The 18,143-nt window shown below is 36.5% G+C and overlaps 1 long non-coding RNA gene across 2 annotated transcripts in view; it reads left to right on the top strand.

The window, feature by feature from the left end:
- The window catches only part of LOC113604796 (uncharacterized), a 128,807-nt gene that overhangs the window by 55,448 nt on the left and 55,216 nt on the right, over positions 1-18,143 (top strand). Inside the window, exon 3 of one of the 2 annotated variants that reach the window (XR_008297609.1) lies at positions 1,676-1,912. The exons of the other annotated variant lie outside the window; for it this stretch is intronic. This is a non-coding gene — a long non-coding RNA (uncharacterized LOC113604796). Of the gene's footprint in view, positions 1-1,675; positions 1,913-18,143 lie in introns of those variants that run through there. 2 annotated transcript variants of the gene reach the window in all.

Genomic DNA, 18,143 nt, shown 5'->3' with positions numbered 1-18,143 from the left:
ACTATCATGGAAATTTTGGCTGCTGAAATCCAATTCAGGTACATCCCATGTGAGGAATGATAGTATCTTTACTAAGATCAAGAGTTTTAACAGACAGCAGAGAGATGCTAACAGAAACTCTGTAACTTTTGATAGACCTTTTTATTGAAGACTTACGCTGTTGTTTATTTGATTACTAGTTTCCAGAACAAAATGTAATTCTGTCTATATATCTGAATTCTAACACTATCATGGCTGTTTTTACTGGAAGTATTGAACCTATTGGTAGCATTTGGTATAGTTGATCTCTCTCTCTTTCCTTCTACATTGCCTTTTAAAATTTCATTTCCAGATCACTGCACTTGATTGGTTTTCTTCTTACTTACTGGTTGTTCAGTTACCTCTGTCAATTCCTTCTCTTTTAACCGACCCATTACCGTTGGCATGGCCTAGAGCTTGGTTTGTGGACTTCTCTTTTTTAGCTAAAGATTTATGGTGATCTCATCTAGTCTTATAACTTTAGAAACTATATGCTGATGACTTCCCAAATTTTTATGCCTCTTAATCAGACTGTACTCCAAACTACAGACTTATATATCCAACTGCCTACTCAACATCTCTGTGTCTGTGTCTGTCTAATAGACATCACAAATGTACCATGTATAAAACTTCTGACATTCCAAATAATCCTTCCTTTGGACATCTGCTCTACTTCCATTGTTCCTCCAGTATAAGCTGAGACCCTTGGAGCAATGCTTACCTCCATTCTTTCTCTTGCATTCTATATCAAATCTGTTAGGAAATGATGGTAATTCTGTCTTCAAAAAGTTACTTCCACTGTTACCTCCTTGGTCTGAATTACCATCATCTCTTGCCTGGATACTGAGTTATCCTTGTAAAATATAAGTCAAACGATGCCATATCTCCATTTCACTCAGATTAGAAGCCTGAATCCAGAAAGTGGCCAATGTGGTCTCTCATGTTCTGCTACCCACCTCTGCTCTCTGACTCCTCCTACCATTTTCACACATGCTCAGTCAGCTTCAGCATACTGGCTTCCTTGATAGGAAGCATAGTGAGCATACCAGATATATTCTTATTTTAAGGTTTTTGCTCTATCTGCTCTGGAAAATTCTTCTACCAGATAATCAATTTGGCTAACCTTACCACCTTGTCTAAATTTCACCATTTCAAGGAGGCTTACCCTGATCACCGTACTTAATACTAAATCCTGACCTCCCCCCACACCTTCTGTACTGCTCCTCACATCCCCAAACTGGACTCCCTTTACCATGCTTGATTATTTTAACTTTTTTTCCCCATAGAATTACTTTTGATACCTTTTCCCAACTAGAATATAAACTCTAGTTGGCCACTGGTGTGTCTAAGCATCTAGAACAGTGTTAGGTACTTAGTAAACATTTTAAACAAGTTTTGAATGAATAAATAAGTTACATATGAGAAAAGCTATACATTCTGGCCCAAATTTCATCTGCAGGCAAGAAAAACTAAGTAGTGTGAGTTTGAAGAGGACAGTAGTTTGAAAGAAAAAAAAAACAAAAGTTTTCTCTTTGCAATCTACCAAGTTCAGTTTACTCTATTATCTTTTACACATTTAACATTTTTATGCAAAAAATATTTACCATTTTCATATTATCTATTACAGATAACCGAACTATGTATTTTTATATTAAAGGGAAGAAGACACAATGACTGCCCTAGGGAAATAATAGGACAGCATAGAACCAAGGCAGGCATTGCTGTGATCTGAAGAGTGACCAAAACTCCAATACCAACAAGACATCAAAGATAACTTCAAAGCACCTGAGTTTTAAAGCGGGTATAATGTCTGGCGTGATCTGGCAGGTTTTGAAAGGATAACGTTCTGTCTGAGTTATGATAAAACTTCATAAAGATTTATGTGTTTCTTGAAGCTTATGATTTGTATATTTCCTTCATCTTTCCCCTCATTTGTTATTATAAATCCCAGCTGTTATTGTATGCATTTTTAAAGTACCGTGTGCTATATATTTTCCTGCTAGAGACTGTTTGGATGTTTTCAGTCCATGAAATGCATTCAGATTTTGAAAACTTCACAACAGAAAGAGACGCCTTAGAAAATAGAAAAAAAAATCAAGTAAAAGTGTATATTGTTAGTGTCATGAAGCATTAGGAAAGCATAGCTCAATGTTAAAAATTCCTAGTAGAACTAGAAATTAAAAAGAGATGAGGGAATTGAATGGAAAAATAGCAGAAATCTCCTGGGACCAGAGTGGGGAAAAACTCAAACAGAGGAACATTGACAGAAGTATTATTTTAAATTTTAAACTGTTTATTATTTCTTTGAGAATTGGATATAATGTGTATGTCAACAGTAAAGTTTTCAAAGACATCTTTTGGGCTAACCTAAAGCCAATTGGTTAATTACATTTCTTTAATAATTAAACATTTTTGGCTCATGTTAATATATCCATTTTTGACGGAAAAATAGGTTCCATTTATTCCTGTTTCTCAACATACTGAAAGGCAATATAGCAGGCTGTTTTTGAGCAACGATGAAGCAATCTTAAGAATTCAGCATGGCTGTTAACTTTTGAAACTTTGTAGTTGGAGTGAGAACATTACTCCAAGAGTGATGCATGGAGTGAGAGAGGAAGCCAGCATCCCGTGTGCCATTTTTCTGACCTGGATTGTTTTATACTCAACAGTGTTACTATGAAATGATAGGGATAAATAAAATTGTTTTGAGATTGTTTCTATGAAAAATAATTGGGATCACTGAAAAGTGCCATTGTAAAACATGAAATTATTAGCATTTGCATGAAACTGTCCTTAATTATAAAAACAAAATTAATATGAATTTTTTTTGTTTTAGCTGTTCTAATTTCTTTGTAATTTTAATTATGCATCAATTAAATCAACTATAAAATGTGGATATGTATGACATCCACTTGAAATTATCATTCATAAGTGTTCATTCTTTAATTAAATATCTAAAATATGCCAAAGCAGAAAAAATCTTTAATTGCTTTACGAACAATATGGGATTATATACAATGTGTTGAATATTTGGGAAGAAAGTGAAATTTTCATCTTACTCACTCTTTAAACTTGGTAATATTTTGTTTCCTAATGCATTATAATATCACAATTATTTTGTATATTCTCGTGTATTGTGTGTCAGCAAGTACAATATTATTATATATTGGGAAGCAAAATAATACCAAGTTTTTTCATATTAACAAAATTAATAAAACGTTTTCCCCTGTTAAAAATATTAAAGTTTTCTCATATTAAAAATACAAAGTATTACAAAATACTTATAGTGGGCAAAAACTAAGACTGCGGTGTGCTGTCTAAAGTGATTTATGATCTTCCAATGCTTATAGTACTGTCAAGTTTCAGTTTTGGATCACACTATTATAACGTGTCAAACAATTTTAAAAATACTCCAACAGTTGACTACACCTGTTTCCACTTTGCAAATCCTTTCAAGTTCATAGCACTTTGATCGAAAAGGAAATATTTAACTTCTGTCTTTCTTTTTCAATCTAAAAGTTGGAAATTTTTTCTTATTGTAATTTTTGTATGATATATTAACATTAGCAGGATCATAAATTGCTAAGATTAGTAAGTCATCTATTTGATCATTTGTAAAGAGATTTTTCACAGAGTTTCATTTGGGTTCTTTTCTTTTTTTTTTTTTTTTTTTTAATTTTTTTTTTCAACGTTTATTTTTGGGACAGAGAGAGACAGAGCATGAACGGGGGAGGGGCAGAGAGAGAGGGAGACACAGAATCGGAAACAGGCTCCAGGCTCTGAGCCATCAGCCCAGAGTCCGACGCAGGGCTCGAACTCACGGACCGCGAGATCGTGACCTGGCTGAAGTCGGACGCTTAACCGACTGCGCCACCCAGGCGCCCCTGGGTTATTTTCAAAGATGTGAACAGAACAAAATGTGGTAAAATTTTGCTAAACTATATTATCATATCCTAATGAATAACTTTTAACACTTAATCCAAGTATTGGGGGTATGCTTCCTTATATTTGACATATATATCTGCATATATACATGTTCTCCATTTAAATATTTAACAGCATCTTCTGGTTATGCCAAAAGTAGGACACATTCTTCATGTGGTTATTATTTAGCATTTTGTCCAACTTACTTATTTTGGGCAGCTTTAAGCGGAATGAAGTCCTTGTTATCTTAACTCTTTCATGTGACCTGATTGTCATTGGAAGCCACCATTTCTCTGTTCAGTCACCCCTCATAGGCAGAAATCATGGAGATGACATAAAGCCATTGTACTATTATTTCTTTCATTCTTGGCACAAGCATTTGATTATTTCTATATTGCGTTAGTGAGGATTCAGGGAGTCACATTTAAACTGTGGAAATAACAATAACATAAATTTTCACAAGAAGACACTGAGAAGCAATCCGCAGATAAAGAAAAATCCATGGAGTGCTGCAGGTGAATTTGACAATCTTTACTAAGTAGAACATCATTTTTTTTCATTATGCTTTGGATTTTATGGATATTAATTCTCTCAGTTTTCAGACGTTCTCTAGTTTCATGAGGCACTTTGAGAAATTCTTTTTTTCAGTCCATTGTGGAATTTTAATAGAAGGCTTAGCAGTGTCTTAATCCAAATAAGTTATCAAATAAATATAAAAGAATCAAGTGCAGCCAAGAAATCCCCCTTGGCAGAAATATTATAAAGGTAATAGTTAGATGAGAAATTTCAAAATATGTTATTAAAATGCTCAAGGAAGATTTCTAGGGATGTAATTTAGTGTGCTATTTAGGTAACTTCTTAAAGATACAAAGTACTTTTTTTAAAAAATGAAGACATTTATGCCTTCAATAAGCTCAGTTTTAAAAAAATCAAGCTTGAGAGTAAGAATCATAATTCTTACTGAAAAGAGCCTAATTTTAAGAGAAACTTCAGTATATGCATGCTGGATCACTCAGATACTCAACAAGAATGACTTTTGTGCTAGGCCTTGTTGAGCTGTGTTTATTGTTACTTAGAAGTTAGGCTCCAGGGTGCCTTGGTGGCTCAGTCAGTTAAGCCTCTGTCTCTTGGTTTTGGCTCAGGTCCTGATCTTACGGTTCCTGGGTTCAAACCCTACACTGAACCCTGCGTTGGGCTGTGCACTGACAGCTCAGAGCCTGTTTGGGATTCTGTCTCTCCTTCTCTCTCTCTTCCCCTCTCCCACTCGCTCTCTAGTGTGTGTGCATGTACGTGCTCTCTTTCTCTTTCTCAAAATAAATAAGTAAACATCAAAAAAAAAAAAGAAGTTAGGCTCTGAATGAAATTTGCAGGCACAAGCTGTAGAGCTTATGCTTTATAGAGTCCCATAGTGAACAAAACAGAGGGATATAAAATTATATCTTCTTATTTATAAAAAAAAATAGATAATGTTTCAAACTCTGAAGTTTTTTCCAAACAGAGTTAGACCTATAGCTCTCAGGTGGAGCTGGTAAATCAACAATGGTTTGCAGGAAGAAGAAAAGATGTACAATGCTTTCAGTGTTGACAGTCGTTTTTCTATCAACTCATTGGTAGCAAAGAGAATACTGAAATCTACATTATGGTGTTGGTCTGAGGGTTGAAGATCATCTTCGGGAGACATCTAATATACTGCCATGCATATAATAAACTTCTGGACAATAATACCCTAATAAAAAGGGAACATATCAGCAATCTCAAGATGTTCATTCAAATTCGTGATCATATTACAGCTAAATTATTTGCATCTCTATTTTCCTGGGGGACATCAGCATCATAATCACTTTCTGTTTGAGTTCTTGGCTCCATGATAGTACCTTCCTAAGACATGTTGATGATCTGGAATAATGCTTATTGGAAACATTCAGCACTAGTTCTGTATCTTGTTTTTCCTTCTAATTGTCTTGGATTGGAGTGAGCTTATTGACTTTCACAAATGACATATTCCACAAAATATTCCATCTTAATCAACCTCTTAGTGATATAGAAAATATCCAGATTTACACTCTAAATGATTATATTTAAAAAGGGAGTGTGTTAAGGATTAAAAGTAGAAAACAAAAAAAAAAATTCAGTATCAAAACCATAGTCCAACTAGTGAGGATAGACACTTAAATACCTACTAGAAGGTGGTAATTGCCATCATAGATAAATGGGTTCTGAAATAGAGAGATGAGACCAATTTTTTTCTCTGTCAGAATTGTCTGACTACTTTTATATCTTTTGTGCTCAGTAATACTTAAGCAAGGTATTTTTTAGAAAAGCTACTTTAGCCATATTCCGTTACCTTTCAAACCCTGTTGCATTTTAAATTAACCCCCAAACACTGTATTTACCCCCAGTAACCCCCATCCTCTTTATTTTTATCATGGCTTCCATACTGATTTTCATGTCTATTGTCATGTCTTATAGAATGGCTACTTAAATACTCATATAGGCTTAACTACCATAACTTTTCAGTTCTTTCTTTAGTTATGATGAACACAAATAGTGCAGGTAATAGAAAAATGAGGAAAATAGGGGCACCTGGGTGGCTCAGTTGGTTAAGCGTCCGACTTCAGCTCAGGTCACGATCTCGCGGTCCGTGAGTTCGAGCCCGGCGTCGGGCTGATGGCTCAGAGCCTGGAGCCTGCTTCTGATTCTGTGTCTCCCTCTCTCTCTGACCCTCCCCTGTTCATGCTCTGTCTCTCTCTGTCTCAAAAATAAATAAACTTAAAAAAAATTTTAGAAAAATGAGGAAAATAAATTTAGAATACAGTGTAATAAAGGATGCTATAGACTATGTTTCCCTTTATATTCAAATTCTCTTTTTTCGATAGCTCTTTTGTCAGCCTAGTTTCGTAAATTGTTAGGGAGTAAGTACATAATGCAGTTGTATGTTTTAAAAACATGTTATAATTTGGGGTACCTGGGTGGCTCAGTTGGTTGAGCATCTGACTTTGGCTCAGGTCATGATCTCATGGCCCATGGGTTCAAGTCCCACACCATTCTTTGTACTCACAGTACAGAGCCTGCTTGGGATCCTCTGTCTCCTTGTCTCTCTGCCCCTCCCCTGCTCATGATCTCTCTCTCTCTCTCTCAAAAATAAATAGACATTAAAAAAATATAAAAACACGTTATGACTCAATTCATGAATTGACTCCAAAGAGCCTTTCTACTAAAAACTCCAGGGTTTTTTTAACTTTACTTATAACAATGTTTTAAAAAGTAAAATGTAATATTCTTTGTCATAATTTGGATACTTTGTCCAAGGGTCCATTATTCAGGGTATCAAAAGATCATACCTTATTTCATTTCATATTCTCCATGCCATTTGGCAACACCAGGTTAATATCACCACTATAGACTACATACTACTTGTTTCTTCACATGTTTTTCCCTTGTCTCGTTTTTCCTAGCTTAAGCCATCTCATTCATAATTTTTCTGACTTGGTCTTTTAGAGCCTTTCTTCCTATTTCGTCATTTATTTCTTTTTCTTGACCTCAAAGTCTACTGTGTCTTTTGAACGTTACGTCTTTTACTTTGTTGAACTCCATTAAATTATGTTTGAAGTTTTTAAATTGTGTAACATGCTATCAGGCCTAAGGCTGGCTTCATTCTGGCCCACATGCTGAAAAAAAAAAGGATATATTAGTTTGCCAGGGCTTCCAAAATGAAGGGGGGGTCGTTTGAATAGCAGACATATATTTTCTCACAGTTCTGGAGGCTAGAAACTGGAGATCAAGGTGTCTGCAGGGCTGTCTCGTCTGAAGTCTTTGTCCTGGGCTTGTAGATGGCTGTCTTCCTCTGGTGTCTTCACATGGTCTTCCCTCAGTTTGTTGGTGTCCTAACCTTCTGTTTTCCTAAGGTCATCAGTTGTTTAAATTAAGGCCCAGCTATAAGATCTCATTTTATCTTAATTACATTTTTAAAGCCCCTATCTGATTTTTTAAAGTTTATTTATTTATTATTTCTGAGAGAGAGAGAGAGAGAGAGAGAGAGAGAACGCATACAAGTGGGGGAAGGGCAGAGTGAGAGGGAGACACAGAATCCGAAGCAGGCTCCAGGCTCAGAGCTGTCAGTGCAGAGCCAGATGTGGGGCTCGAACTCACAACTGTGAGATTATGACCTGAGCCGAAGCCGGATACTTGGCTGACTGAGCCACCCAGGCACCCCTAAAGGTCCTATCTTTAAATCCACTCAACATATGAATTCGAGGGGATGTAATTGAGCTGAAAAATATGATGTAGAGTTTGTTGTGTAGTTGTTCCTTGTAGTTGTTCCTGAATAACCTCTAATAGAAATCCAGCGTCCTCAGGAGCTCATCCTCCTGGCTGTCCAAAGGACGTCCCTCTGCTGCCCCAGTTGTGTGTGTCACTTTACAATGTGCCCTGGGTTTAGGTCGTCACCAAGCTGCACGCACTCTTTTCAAAAACTACTTAGTTTGTTACAGTTCCTAATCTCTGGTGGAAAGCTAAAAAAAAATCTAATTTTACTACATGAGATCATGAGGGCCAAGATGATAAGCTGCTACACATGACGGATAATGTATTTCTTTTACACAAGGACCTCTTGAAAATGCATACATTTAGTCCTAGAAACAAAAAATAATGGCAGGTATTTCTAGTGCAGGATGCACACTTTGTGGGGTTACATGAGTTTTAGGAACCTTGAAGTTATGTGGCAAAGGTGGTCTTTTACTGAGTATTTCTTTGTGAGGGTACATAGGATCATGTAGGAGGACCTTCATTGTTTTGGGGAAAATGTCCTGTGTGCTGACTGGTTTGCAATTTTCTCCTGTGGAAAACATGGATCTTGCCGTAGTCCACTTGAGTACGTCTATATTCTTGAGGGATATAGAACAACAATGATTAGGTATCATTATCCATCTGACATTTATTATTGAGCTAAATAAAATAAAATTACTAATACTAAGCACCAGCTGTGTCCAAAATAATACGTTTATGTCTAAGTGATTGTGCTAATTTGATAAGAAGAGACTTTTCACAATATGCCCCAGAGTCACTGGCTTTCTACCAACCCGCTCAGGGCTGTATTTTCCAAACTAACGGAGACACAGAATAGAACATGCATGGCTTTCCAGGTGTCAGCGGCAGAATGGAATAGGCATTTTTGAGGCAAAAATGTTGAAATATCTTGAATATTTTAATGCTTGATGAAAGATACTTGAAATCTGGTACATATGGTAAACATCATACCTACCCAAGTATTTTTCCTTTCTACCCTTGCCCTTGGTAATTTTCAAAACGTGTGGGGTTAAGGTAGGAATCATATAAGCATCTGGGCCCTGTTCTCCCTTAAGACAGAGCAAAAGATATGTAATAGGGAACACTTCTGTATGCTGGTGTGTTTACAAATCACTTTGGGTATTCCCCATGATTCAGGCACACAGTGATTGAAGGGTGATGATGTTTACAAATTAGCATTTCCTTTTCTGTGAAGTTTCAGGCTTAAGGCATAAGCATCTTCAGGAAGACAGTCCAACAGCTGCTGCCTTCCTGATGAGCTATAGGAATCGGAGACAGGCAGGTACCCAAGGAAATAAGGACAAGAGCATATGGCAGTGGAAGAATGAATGCTGACTCACCCACCGTCAGGGCACAAACCCCCAGGCCCAGGCATTGGCAAGCTCTTTGAACTCTCCTTTGCACTAAAGACATCCCATCAGATTTTTTTTTCAAGAGAAGTTTCCCTAAATAGGATGCTCTGACTTCATGTTCTTAGGACTGAAGGAGCATTTGCTGGAAGTTCTGATTAGAGTTTCAAAGCTGGAAAGTGATGTATTAAAACAAATAGCTTGATTTTCTTCAAAATGAGATTGCTAGGCAATCACCTAGGCAATCTGTTCAAATCCCACGGAGACAAATCAGTTATGTCACACCAAAACAACAAATAAGATTTAGAAAAATTTCATCTCCAGATATCACATACATTTCTATCAGTAGTTGATTTTTTACAGATTCCTAACTTACACTTTCTTAATTTTGAAATGTCAAGCAATGTTATGCTATAGTATCTTATTTAGTGCCATCTTTCAAGAGCTATTGATCTCTCGGTTTTCTGTTTAAATACCTGATTTTGCTGGCTTTAATAGTTTGATAAAAACAATGATTACCTAAAATAAAATAATGCTGCTATTTTTATATTGTAGGACTACTTTAAAAATTTCATACAAAATTTGCCCACGCCAATGTCTACACTGCACAAAGGATTACAATAACTGACTACAGTAATTCAAATATCTTATTCATCATGCTCTCTTTAGGATATAATATTAATAGCTAGCACATCACATAGCCAGATTTATATTTTCCATTTAGACAGGCACACTGATTATAAATTCAGTGTTTTAATTTGTCCTGGGTGTGAAATGTACTTATATATTATTTCTAAAACCAAAAATAATGATCTTGTTGAGAAGCACTGGCATTATCTCTTCTCAAAACAGTCGACAAGAACCTGTCTTCTTCTTCTTCTTTTTTTTAATCCCGTCTCCTTTGGGGATGTAAAGCTATTACACAGTTGTCTCAGCTGCTACTTGGCATTCCAACCGGATCCTTGAGCTGCCAGACATTTCTAAATCCCACTCTCTCCGCTCTCCCCAAGTAGTTAACGGTTGGAGTATGGCACCCATAAGCTGCGTCTCTCAAGGGGCCATCCGGCTGACAGCAGCAGGAACAGGCCAGCCCGCTGCTCAGGTCTCTCCATGAAGACCTGAGCACACTTGCAAGTTGACATGCATCCAGCCATCTAACTCACTGGACTTCTCAAAGGCCAATTTATATTCCAGAGTTGTTCCTCTAAGGCATTGCTCCAGGACAGAAATATTCCAAATCCTTAATCCAGAAATTTTAAAACCTCCTGAAGCTTGTAGCGGCACTATGTGTGGCAATAAATAATTTTTTTTTTCCAACAGAAATGATGAAATGTCCCTCTCAGTACTTTAAATGCTTTGCAAAGGTTTCAAATGGCCAGTGTTAGCTTTTTGGAGGCGATGGCTTCCAATGTATAAAAAGGGATAGGGTGCTCTTTTCTTCATTTAATCAAATGTGTGTGTGTGTGTGTGTGTGCGCACGCGTGTGTGTAAGCTTGCGCAAACACAAAAGTCTGAGGCAGGAAACCAAATTAAAAAACCTGTTATGTTGTGTTGAATGTTAAAGTGACCAGGAACTTGTCTTTGAGATCTATATTAACAGACATTTTATAAGAAGGAAAAGTTAATATGCCCCTGGAGCTACTATTTAAATGACTTTAGCTTTATGGTCTTTTAATGTGGGACCTTTCAGCCTGGAAATGAGGTGGATTTTCCATCCTCTGACTTAAATCTCACAGCAGGGTAGCTTCCCCACTATCCTCGGAGCAGCTGTTAGTAGCAGGAGGAAAAGTGTCCTGCAATAAAATTGATTGCTTCAACCCACACTGCTCTCCAGCCCTCCACAGCTCCACTTTTTGTTGGGTCTCTTCGCACCTGCTCCCCGAAGCACCAGATCTTATCTCCAATTGGTCTAAATGCAAATTCCAAAAAGAGAATGGATGCCCAGAAAAACCATAAGGTGGTTTCGTGAGAATTGTGAGGAATTGAGTGCCTGTTATTGCTGAGGTCTTTATGAAGATAACAGGAAAGGTCTGCCAAGGCAGGGGTTTTATTGTGATTAAGATCTTAGTTCTAAATCAAGACATGGCAGCCGGTATTCCTAAATCATTCCTGTGTAGACACTAGGGAGAAGGACAGAATGCATTAAGTGAATTTCCAGCAATATTGAGCCTAACAAATTTCCCTGGTCTTCCTGGAAGCCTCACATGCGGATAAGTAACACCTACTTGATATTTCCTTTCAGATTCCTGAGGATCAGTTGTCAACCTTTTGAAATGTCCCTTTCAGTAGAAGACAGGAGCTGGTATTGTCATAATTTGGTAACATAAGAGACGCAGTTCAGCCTTAAGTGTCAGGAGTGATTGGTGTGAGGGCAAATTGTTAATCTTAATTTTAAAATGACACAATTCTTCATTTTAGCAATTAATAACTGTCACTGAGTCTTTATACATGGGACTCTGGTTGTACCTTACTCCAATTTGATGTTAAAAGAATATTCAAATCAACTTGCAGACAACTTTTCCTGATGAAATACCCTGAATTATTAATTCTTATCATAATGCAGTCTATGTGTTGCTGTATCGTTCTTAAAGATATATAATGCGATTTGTACATACATTTATTTCGTTGTTTTTTGTTGTTGTTGTTTGGATCACTCTTAGGATATTATGAAATTGGGAAAGCTAATTAAATATAGCCATCATATGTAACTTTTAAAATTTTCTACCAAGAACTTGGATATTTGGAACAACTTATCCCTTCCCATGCCATGTTAGTGAAATGTAGTTTTCAATTTTTTTTTTAAGAAAAATATCTTCCAAGTTTGGAGTTAAAACAATTTATTCTAGAAAAAGCCATCATGAACTACACAGTAGTTGGCCAAGCCAAATACAGTGATGAAATAATTAGTGGGAGAAATATGTATCCAGTTTAGAAGAGAGACATAGAGTTTATTTCCACTTCAAGGAGAACTATCTGTCTAAAACAGTACAATTTTGCCACTTTGTAAGAACCAAAGGACACACGAGGTGTTAGATGGAAAAATATAGATACTGACTTGACCAGGGTTGTTAATATTACTCCTAAGGCACTCTGTTTGGGAGTTCCTTGCACAAAACAGTGGGATTTCAGCAAAGATAATTTGACCATTGACAGAATTATGTCACTCTTAAGACTGTCCAGTTTAGGAAGTCATTATTTGCCACAGTTCTTGCTTAACAGACAACTCGGCAGGTTGCTTTGCTCCAGATAATTTCACATTCATTTTCACTGAAGTATTTGTATTAAAGGATGAATGTCCTGATATATTCAAACATAGAATGCTAAAATACAGATCATTCTGTATTTTAATATGATATTAAAATAGTTTATGTAAGACAACCACAGATTATGCAATTTCATGTTAAGTTCAGAACAAGAATATTCAGAGGTATCGGAACACAAAAATATCTATTTGTTAATAAAGATGTGATTATCTGATTTCTGAGGAACAGACAATGCTACTATAGAATCTCCTCATTGAAAACCATAAAATAGAATATGAGAAATTGACTGATTTAAGCCTACTTAAACAAAAATTTACTAGATCTATTATTCCAATGCCAATTTCAATGAAAAAGAAAATCAGTAGTGTAGTAGGATTGGAGTAAGAATATTGGTAAGGTGAAATGGATAGAAAGAGTTGGGTTTGTTAGAAGGAAATAGCTGTGTGTTTCACCAGAATGTTTTCAAAATTTAGCCCACTTCAGGCCATGTTTACATCTGGACATTAAAGGATATGACCCTTCTGTCAAGGTCTATAAGGGGAAGCTATTTCTAATAATTATCTGTTGCTACATTACAAATTTTATCTTGAAATGTTGGGACTGAAAACAGCAAACATTTATTCTCTTATACTTTCTATGGGTCAAAAATTTGAAGATGGTTTAGCTGGATGGTTCTAGGTCAGAGTCAAGTAAAGTTTTTGGCTGTGGCTACTATCATCTGAAAATTTGACCAGGGTTATAGGATTCACTTCCAATAGGTCTTAGTTATGTAACTTTTGGCAGAAGGTCTCAATTCCTTGATGTTGTTACTGCTTTTTGTTTGTTTTTTATTTTTATTTAAAAAATTTTATTTATTAATTTTTTTTTGGCAGAAGGTTTCAGTTCCTGGCCACATGGACATTCACATAGGGTTACTTGAGTGGCCTCCTGACATGGCGTCACCAGAACCACTAATTCAAAGGAGAGTAGAGAGAAATTGCAAAGTCCTTAATTATCTAACCTTATAAGTCACACATGGTCACTTTTCCATAGCCTGTTTGATAAAAGCAAGTTGCCAATCCAGCCCACACTCAAGGGGAAGACAATTAAACTCTACCTCTTAAAGAGAAGTATATCAAAGAATTTGTGGATATATTTTAAAACTCCCACCTTATACTTTCATTTTACCTAAAATTTTCTGAGTGATACTTTGTCTTATCTCAATGTATTTTCACCATTGCTGTCTTTAGTCATTGTTCCCAAAGCTCAGATAAAATGCTACCTTCAAATGAACTGAAAAAGCACAATTTCACAATGAGGGCTTTCATATGTAAAGAAACAAAATTCCCAATTGAAATATTAAAATGTCAAAGGAAATTTGAAAACATATCAGGTAACATATCTGATTCACTGGAAACATAGATGTATAAGCCATAAAATATTGAATGTGAGCCCTCAAAAAAATAATAAAAATCTTTCATAAAAAATCAGTGTGAAACATGTATTTTCTATAGATAAAAGACACAAAATAACATGTTAAACTCTTTAAGTATTATTATTTGATAAACCATATTTTAAGGTTATAGTTGTTTGAATACAACTGCCTCAGAAAAGCATACATCCAATTTTGTTTAGGACTCAGTCTTGCATAAGATCACTCAATGTGAGAGTGTTCACAGGCATTAAAACCCAATAATTCTAAAAGTATTTTCCCCACCAAATTAAAGGTTAGCAATTAATCCTCTTCTTAAATGCTCTGTTTAAAGATAGAATCACCTTGAAAGATATTAGATTTTCACCTCTTTTTCTGTTACTCAATCATGAATATAGTATCTGTGTCCTTCCAAATTTTAAAACCATGCAATGTTATTTAAATGATTTATAATGCATTTAGAGGTATGATTAATAAACATTTTTGTAAGATTGTAATTTGATATATTAAGCTTTTTTTTTTCTTGAGAGAGATAGCGAGTGCTCATGAGCAAGAGACAGAGAGAGAATGGGAGTGGGAAAGAAAGAAAGAGAAGCGCGGCTCTCTGGAAGCAAGGCTTGTGCTCATCTGAATGGGAACTTGAACTCATGAAATGAAATCATGAACTGAGCCCAAGTCAGATGCTTAACTGACTGAGCCACCCAGGTGCCCCTGATATATTAAGCTTTTAAATATAGTGTTTCCAGGAGCACCTGGGTGGCTCAGTTGGTTACGCAGCAGACCCTTGGTTTCAGCTCAGGTCATGATCTCACAGTTCCTGGGTCCAGGCCCCATGTTAGGCCCTGTGTCATGTTCTGCACTGACAATATGAGGCCTGCTTGGGATTCTCTCTCTCTTTCCCTCTCTCTCTCTACCACCCCACCTCCCATGCCGCTTGTGTGCATGTTCTCTCTAAAAGATAAATTTTAAAACGTTTAAAAACACCTGTGTTTTCAGGGGCACCTGGGTAGCTCAGTTGGTTAAAACATTTGATTCTTGATTTTGGCTCAGGTCATGATCTCACACTTCATGACATTAAGCTCCGCACTGGGCTCTGTGCTGAGAGTGCAGAGCCTGCTTGGGGTTCTCTCTCTCTCTTTCTCTCTCTCTCCCTCTTTCTCTCCCCAACCCTGCATCCACTCTCTTTCTCTCAAAATAAATAAATAAACTTCAAAAAAATCAATACTGTTTCCACAATTTCTATATGTATAAGAATAATTTCACCAATTTTATATAGGCCAGAATTTTATATTTCTAAGTGGAATTTCTATTATTTTTCATATCTACACAAGAATCGAAGTTATATTAAAAATTAATGAAGAAGATTTCAACTGTCATCAAGATCACAAGTTATGTTTGTTAATTCATTTTGTGTGTGTGGGGGGGGGATTGGGAAGTGAGAAAAAAGCAAAATATTACAGATAATGTGGAAATTTGTTTTTTTAAATGTACCGTTGGCTTACAGTCCAAACAAGATGGCATTGGACCTGTTTCTCCCTGCTAAGTCCAACTCATAAACTTGGACACAGTTAAAGTGACAACTCAAAGAGAATTCTAAAATGTGGCAAGAAAAAGACAAACAGGTATGAAACTCCAAGACTAGAGGAAACACACAGTGGCAGGATGTCTGCCTCCCCAACAGAGGTCACCCCAGCCTAGTGCTTTCTGACCCCATCTTAGCAACAGAAGCAGCCCAGGTAAACTCATCCTTCTTCCATATACAAAGGGAGTCCCTCTGACAGTATCAGGTGAGTTGGACACCACCCACAAAGGGGATTGATAGACAGCTCCCCCTACCAGTAAGCAGTCCTGAGACTCCTTTCTTCACCAAAGGATACTGAGGCAGTGGGAAGGATTGGCAATAGGAACACAGATATAGCGAATGATCTGGTCTGAAAAGCCACTTTATTCCTCTGGGCCTGTCTCATGGAGGTACTACAGCATGTGGGCAGAATGGGCAGGAAAGACCCAGTCAAAATAAATAGGTGTGTTATAGATCCTCTTTGTCTCCAAAGGCATGAGACTCCTCACCCACAGACATGGGGCAGGTGGGCAGAACCAGCAAGAAGGAAGTGCTCTCGGCATGTAGCTTGGCCCCAGAAGCCTCTTTGACCCCATGGGTGTGAGACTCCTTTCCCTGTCCAGAGATACCAGGGCAGCCAGGGACATAAGTAAGAGGGAACCCCCCAATATCTTTCATCCACTAGTCACCTTGGGTGGTAGGGGTACTCCTTGCACCCCCACAAGGAATACTAGAAAGAGACAAGTGGGAGCCCCAGTGGCATCAAGAAAATCAACCAGAAATCAAGCTCTGAAAATTAAACTGACATTGGAATCAAAACATGCAAAAGGAGACCAAGAGCTGGGTGAACCCAAAAAAGGTGATTGCCTGCTAAAATAAAATATTTAAATAAGACCTAGAATCTCCTAACAAAACAGATGAAGTGTCCGTGATCTAATTGAAAATCACCTGTCTTACTAAGAAACAAGAAAATCACAACTTGAATGAGGAAAGATGTCAACTGATGCCAAAACTGATATGAATTAGATGCTTGAATTATCTGGCAAGGATTGTAAAGAGCATTTATAAAAATGCTTTATTGGTCAATTACACATTCTTTGGAAACAAATGAAAAACAAATAGAAAGATTTCAACAAAAAGTAGAAATAGTAAAAGATCGCCAAATGGAAGATATAAGATGGAAAAATATAATAATCATAATAACAATTAAAAAAAACCCTTGCTGGATAGGTTCAACAGTAGATTGAAGGGACAAAGGATAATAATCAGTGACCTTGAAGAAAAATGAATGAAATATACCCAATTTGAAAAACAGACATAAAACAGACTGGAAAAAGTTGAATGGAGACTTGTATCTGTGAGACAGTAACAAAAGATCCAATATTTATATCATTGGATTCCCAGAGAGAAGAAAGAAAATGAGGCTGAAAGAATATTTGAAGAAATAAGGTTTGAAAAATCCCACATTTTGGTGACAGATACAAACCTACAGATTCAAGAAGCTGAGCAAACCTCAAATAAGACACACCTCCTCCCCCCAGATCCACACCGGACACACCGTAATTTATTTTTGAAAACTGAAAACAAAAAAAAAAGTCTTGAAAGCAAAGGGGAACAACACTTACTTACCGGAAAAGACCAATTTATACTAAGATGAATTTCTCATTTGAAACCGTGGGGGCCAAAAGGAGGTAGGTGGCACATTTTCAAGTGCTGAGAGAAAAGAATAGTCAGTCATGAACTTTATATCCAGTGAAACATTTCTTAGGGAATGAGAAGAAATAAAGATATTGAATGGTGAAGGGAGAACACGGGAATTTGTCACTATCAGACTTACTCTTAACATTTCAAACAGAAAGAAATGAGAAAAGAATCCTGGAACATCAGTAAAAAAGAAAAAAAAAACAAAGGAAAGTGAAAAATTATGGGTACATACAATGGACATCCTTTATTTCATAAATTTTATAAGTCATATTTGATGAGTAAAGTTACTCTAAACAATGATGTTTAAAGATGGGGAGAGTGAAGATCTACCTAAATGGAAATGAGGTTTCCACATTTCAAAGTGGTAAAGTGTTGTTACCAGCAGACTCTTTGAGTTACGTTTGTATCAAATTAGGTCAGTTAATAATTGCCTAAAATGTAAATTGTCTAAATATACCAATAAAAAACCAGAGACTGATCAGTGGATTAAAAGAAAGAATGACACAATTGTACACTGTTTACATACAATTCACTTCAAATTTAGTCAGTTGAAAATAAAATGATGGAAAAACACTTACTATGCAAACAATAAAATTAAAAAATAGGAT

The sequence above is a fragment of the Acinonyx jubatus genome, chromosome C2, assembly GCF_027475565.1.
Source record: "Acinonyx jubatus isolate Ajub_Pintada_27869175 chromosome C2, VMU_Ajub_asm_v1.0, whole genome shotgun sequence".
NCBI lineage: Eukaryota > Metazoa > Chordata > Mammalia > Carnivora > Felidae > Acinonyx > Acinonyx jubatus.
This window is presented reverse-complemented; position numbering and strand designations above follow the sequence as displayed.